The following is a 6,686-nucleotide window of genomic DNA, read 5'->3' as shown; positions in this document are numbered from 1 at the left end:
GAGCCTATATAAGAAAAGGACCCAAAAATTGGGACTGTCCCTATAAAATCAGGACATCTAGTCACCCAAGCTGCTGTGAGGAGAGCTCAGATGCTCCCCCTTCCTGGTGCCCTGGCCCTGCTGTTAGGGAAGGGGGAGAGCTCACATGCACACTCCACCCCCACCCTGCTGTTAGGGGGGAGAGCTCATTTGCACACTGCATTCTCCCTGCCCATTGTGTCCCAGGCCTGTTTGAGCCCCACAGGGGAGGGAGAGCTCTCATGCCTGCTACACTTCCCCCACACTCTAGGCCCTGCAGCTTGGAGGTAGCTCTGGGGCACGTGGGGTTCAGGGATCACAGTCCCCAATACCACACTGCATGCCACTTCCCAGGCCCCGGTGCCCTGTGGGAGCTTGCTCACACTGACCCTTTGGTCCCAGGACTGTCCAGCCAACCCCTTTCGCCAGCCTCAGACATTCCCTGTAACCTAAATTTGCTGCTTTTCCTCTCCCCTCCATCCGCTGATTTGCCTGGTCTAGGGAGAAGCTGCTTAGGAGCAGGGCCAGATTTAGGGGCAGCCGGGCTTGGAGGCGGGGTGTACGTTTTTTGTTGTTAGCGACAAAAGGGAAAAGAGAATGTTTGAAGTAACATGTTTCAGGTATGCCATAGGTGGATTCATTTTTCACTAACCTCCTAGAATGTTCCGGACCTTTGTAGAATCTCATGGAACCTTCCAGACTTTCTGAGAACTACATTGTCCTTGAACCTTCTAGAATGTTGCCAGCCCTGCCCTCGGGGGTATATAAGGGGCAGGGCATCACCAGTTAGTCGTATAAGAAAGGGATAAATCATGCACACAAATCATGCATCTAAGTTATGAAACGGGCTACAAATGCAATAAAAATAAGGCATTCAAAAGTTTAACAGATGGAGTAGGGGGGACTGGCCCTCCTTGGGACAGTTAGGGAAACAACTTGGCTTCCCCTGACCTGGTTACGGGGGGAGCTCCAGACTGTTCTAGGGAAACCAATTCCCTTCTCTCATGGCCCCCTCTGCTGTGCTGTTGAAGCCCCCCCTAGGGTCAGCCAGGCCCTGCCCAATGGCTGCTGGGAGTTCACCCAGGGCTAGGGGGTTACAGCCTGGAGATGGTGGAGGAAGGGCTGGCGGCATTCATGTTCCCAATGCCCCTCCCCTACCCGCCTCTTGTTTGCCAATCACCAACATTCGCACAGATGGGGCTTTGTTCACGTTAACATCTGGGGGATGGTCTTCTTTGAAGGCTGGTGGTTTGGCCACTAGCCTGGGCCGTAGGAGGCCTGTGCTCAATTCCCAGCTTTGTGTGATTGTGGGCAAGTGTCCCTGGGCCTGCATTCTCCACTGCCCTCCCTCATGCTGGGCTGTGAGAGTAAAAGTACAGATTGGCCCCCAGACATTATGATTCATTATTTGCATTAGCCTAGAAGCCCCAGGCATAGGGCAGGGCCCTATTCTGCTAGGCCGTCTACCAGTTCTAGTGTTGAGGGCCAGCTAAGGCCTACAGTCCGTAGATTTGTGCAATTATGCATCTTGCAATGGAAAGAAGAGCTTCTGAGTGCCAGTAGAGGGATCCTAGCCGCCTGCTGAAAGAGTTTGTCATCAAACCCAGTAAGCCCTTTGGGGAGAGACTGTCTCTTTGTTCTGTTTGTTTAGCTCCTAGCACAACAGGGTCCCGGCTCGACGGAGCGCCTGTGGACTTCTACACCATAAATAATCCAATCCAGGAACAGAAACACTTCTGTATCACGTAGGTGACCAAACAACATGGATAGTTGGAGGTGATCAACCATGAAGGCTAACTTTGGTTGATAAAAATTCTCCTGCTCAATTGCAAAGTGCAAATAAACCCCTAAGAGTCATGCACACGTGCTGAAGAAATGGGTTCTGTCAGGTAGCTGATTTGCAGCAAGTAATTTCTGATGTTATCCATGATGGGGAAGAGGTCAGTGCTGCTTCTGTCTGGTTCCATGACTTCACCATGAGTTAGCAGATCAGCTGCCAGCATTTCAGAGCTGATTTTGCCAGTTCCTTTCATGCTCTGGGGGTTGCGGTCCTGGTTAGAGCTGGGCAAATAAAGGATTTTTTGGTTCACTGGCGATTTTGAACAGTAAATGACAACGAAAAATGTTTTGGGGGCAGACAAATTGAACATTTTGAAAACTCTGGGCAAATCAAAAAGTAAAAGAAAAATCATTCTGGGTGAACTCAATTGGTTCATTACAAGAAAACTGCAACATTCCGTTGACTACTTTTCAAAATGGTTGAATTTTTAAAAAAGAAAATGAAATGAAATTTTGAAACAATAAGTTGTTTCAAACCAAATATTTTCAATGTTTTCTTTTGAAAATGTTGAAACAAAAGTGGTATTTTTTTTCTGAAGTTTTTCTTTTTAAACAAACAATTCAGTGAAATCAACAAATATTCATAGAATGTTTTGGTGTTGGCAAATCTGTTGCTGTTACAAAGGAAAAAGCACAAACTCAATAGGATGTGAGTGTGTTTGTGTATCAGCCTTTTCTATTTCCTGCTTTCCCCCTGACTGCAGCGCTGTCTGGCATCATGTGACAAGAGTAACAGATCCCAGAAAGGATTGCTTTCTTCTATCACTGGACAAAGGAACTTTATTAGAACAGTGTTATCCATAAAATTACTCTGCCTTTCCCTCTGCTTCTCTTTATCATTTCCTGCCTAGAACTACCTTATCTTGGCAGCTTGCTACACCTTTAATGTAGCTTGATCACAGAATACCAGGCTTGGAAGGGACCTCAGGAGGTCATCTAGTCCAACCCCCTGCTCAAAGCAGGACCAATCCCCAGACAGATTTTTGTCCCAGATCCCTAAATGGAGCCCTCAAGGATTGAACTCACAACCCTGGGTTGAACAGGCCAATGCGCAAACCACTGAGCTATCCCTCCCCCAATAATTAGAGATATACCTATCTCCCAGAACTGGAAGGGACCTTGAAAGGTCAAGGAGTCCAGCTCCCTGCCTTCACTAGCAGGACCAAGTACTGATTTTTGCCCCAGATGGCCTCCTCAAGGATTGAGCTCACAATCCAAGGAACACTACCACACGTCCTCATGCAAAGAGGGGACTTTTGGTGGATCCACTATGAGTGTTTCAGGAGTAACTGAGCTCTAGTACTATTTTAAAATCACAGTGCTTTCCCTTTACACTTATAAACTAAAATATACCCCAGTCACTGAAATGCAACTGCTTCTGGGATGCAACATGGCAGCTTCTTGACACCAACACTACAGGACAGAAAATGAAGGTTACTGCATCCAACTGAAGTCCCAAGGGTAATTTTAGGTAGGCAGAACTAACCTCAAGCAGTCAGGACCTTCATTTGACAAAGAGCTACAGGGCCAAACTCAGAGCTGGTGTAAATGCAAGTGCAGCTCTACCAAAAACAGTGGATTCGCACCCATTTAAATGTGATCCACATTTGTCTCATTGTCACAACTGTGTTTCCAAAGCCAGTAAAGGCTGGGGGAACCAAGGGTTAAAGTGAGAGCTCAACATTTATACCACTGTAGTGCATAGAGGCCTCGCCCTGTGACTAAATGGCAGGTTCTCAAAGAGCTTGTAGGGTTCTCCATCTGGCTATGACATTATCGTCATTTCTTTCCCTTACCACCACCCAGTCTCGGTGGCTCGGTTCTTTTTTCAGCCTTATCCTAATTTACACACACATTAAAAGCCCAAACCCCACAGGTTCCTGGGACCTTTGAGCTGGTAATGATGCTGTACTCATTAGCGTCACTCGGGCAGCATCTCAAGGGGAGCTCACGGAGAGAGACCTGCAGGTGCTTCATTTCTGGACTGTCCCGTCCCTCCGGTTTGCCATTTACTACACCCTGCAGGACGCTTTCCCTTTCTCTCAGAAATTAATCGCCTTCAAGAAAACAGCAGAGCTGTCCTGATGTTTGCCCAGTGAGTCAAGCTCCGAAGTGCACATCTGGGAAACGGTAAAGCCAGAGCAGGATAGGTCGTGAAAGCGTGTTGCGGTAATGCTGAGATGGCCCAGTGCAGTTGTTTGGCCCAGGAGGAGTGGAAAGGGGTCATGTGCGTTGAAAAGCTAGCCCTGAGAGCTGCTGTTGTACTGCCAAGGGGACATGATGAGTCAGGGAGGTGCTTAAATTAGCTCTATGATAGTGGAAGAACAAGCAGCCAGGGTCAGAAATAGCAGCTCCTCTCACCTCCTGTGACGTGAGCCGTTGTCAACTGCAAGAAGCCTCCACCGTGATGTGCATGCAGATGAGCGTGCAAATCTCTGTGCACTGTCCTTGTGCACACGAGCATGGGCAAACACAAAGCTGGGGCCACATGGCAAAGGTAGGACCCCCAGTTGATCGGGGGCGCAGCTCCATTGGTGGCAGCGAGGCTGGAAGCTGTAACAAATGCAGGGCATATCCCCACGGTCTTGTCTAAGCCGCTCTGAGCAGGCCGGGTCACAGATCTCAGAAGGAACAAATCCGGAGAGACCACTTCAAACTGGCTTTCTGTGAAAGCTTCAGGAAAAATACATTCACAAGACTTGTGGGGATGACCGGGGTGGGGAGCGGGCTGGAGCTGTCGCGTTCCACAGCAGACCTAACCATTCTGCTCCCCCTTACTCAGGGCAAGCTGCACCGGACCCCTCAAGTAGCCCTGGAGACTGTGGTAGAATGCAGCCCTGAAGTGGCTGAAACCTCCCACCAAATTCTGCACTCAGTGGCCGATGGCTCAGCCCTGCTGTAGTCAGCGGTGTCGCTGTGACGGGAGGGAGAGCAGCATTTGGCTGGCTGGCTGACACAGTGCAGGGCATTAACCAGCTGGCTTCTGTGTAGCGCTTGGATGATGCCAACTGCACTTTAAGTGCTGCTGTTATGTGACGACCGTACCTGCAAAGCTCTGCAGTCAGCATGTCAATGGACAAGCTCGGGCTCTGTAGTCAGCAGCTCAAGACTGCTGGGCTCGGCTTAGTGCCAACCCTTTGCAGATCGTAACAGCATTCAGCGTGCTGGGGGGATGCTTATTAATGAAGGGACAAGACACCCATGTTCCATCATGTGCTGGGGAGGGAGCAACTGACCTCCAGGGCATTCCTGACGCATGGCTGACAGCCTTGACTGTCCCTCTCCTGATGCACAACAAGCCAGGCTGGGATGGTAGGTCTTTTCTGCCTATGGCCCCCGTCACTGGAGCATCTGACGGGTGGGTCACACAAGTCACGGACATGATACCATTTGTGGCAGGTCTCCGGAGAGCCGGCTGCAGGATTTCTGCTTCCCAGCTGCTGATAGCACAGGCTGCTTCGGGCAGCTCCTGGCTGCAGCTTGGATTTCCTGTCTGCCACTGGACATTCGGCTGCACCCAGCTAGGGCCCTGAGCCCTGGGGGCTTTAGTCTGCCCCTCAAAGTTAGCATTTCCTCTCCTTGTGTGTGCATTAGCGGGATGTAGCACACACAGCAAGGGGAGAATGAGCAGGGACATAAGACCCTTACTAGGAGCAGGAGAAGAGACAGCCCCTGACGCTAGCCGGGAGGGACACTAAACAGATCCTGGTCATTTCTGTATAATCTCTCCCTGCTGAGCTCCTGCCATTCTACACACCGGGCAGTTTGTCAACAAACTCTTCAATCCTGTTAAAAGCTCCTGTCATCAATGGAATGTTCATGAGCAACCCTACAATAACAAGCCAGCGCACACCAGCCCAATGCTCACCAGCAACCCTACAGCAATACACCACTTCATCAGAAGCTTCCCTGCCCTAAGCTACTGCCCATAGGGTGGGTTCTAGTCCCAGATCCGCCACTGACTTGGTACGTGACCTTGGATAAGTTTCTTCACCCCTCCGTGCCTCAGTTTCCCTTCCCTACTGTTGACTATCCTTTCTACTTAGATTATAAACTCTTCAGGGCAGGGACTGTCTCTCACTGTGTGTGTACAGCTCCTAGCCCCGATTTCAGTTAAGGTCTGTACAGAATATAAACAATTAATTGTAACTCACACAACCCGACTGTGACCTTACCATAACAATCTAGCAGTGCTGCGTGCTGTATTTATGGCAGTGGAGTCCTCTCTCTAGCTTCCATTAGAAGCAGCAGCCTTAGTGTTTCTGTGGTGCTTTTTGTTTTTCAAAGGCCTTTGCAGCCGCTGCTATGTTAAAAGTAGATTTCTCATCATCTTGTTTCAAATCTTTCAAACACGATGCCCTTTCAAGTCATCCGTGGCTACTCCATAAAGGGTCCTCTTCCAGCAGAAAAGATGAGTTTTGTTCAACATCTTCTTTAATGATCTGGATGATGGGATGGATTGCAGCCTCCGTAAATTCACGGATGACACTAAGCTGGGGGGAGAGTTAGATACACTGGAGGGTAGGGATTAGGTCCAGAGTGACCAAGACGCATTAGAGGACTGGGCCAAAAGAAATCTGAAGAGGTTCAACAAGAGTTCTGCACTTAGGATGGAAGAATCCGATGCACAGCTACAGGCTGGGGACCGACTGGCAGTTCTGCAGAAATGGACCTGGGGATTACAGTGGACGAGAAGTTGGATATGAGTCAGCAGTGTGCCTTTGTTGCCAAGAAAGCTAACAGCAAATTGGGCTGCATTAGTAGGAGCACTGCCAGCAGATCGAGGGAAGTGATTTTTCCCCTCTCTATGGCACTGGTGAGATCACAGC

This window comes from Gopherus evgoodei, chromosome 10 (assembly GCF_007399415.2).
Source record: "Gopherus evgoodei ecotype Sinaloan lineage chromosome 10, rGopEvg1_v1.p, whole genome shotgun sequence".
Classification (NCBI taxonomy): Eukaryota; Metazoa; Chordata; order Testudines; family Testudinidae; genus Gopherus; species Gopherus evgoodei.
Note: the sequence above shows the minus strand (reverse complement) of the source record.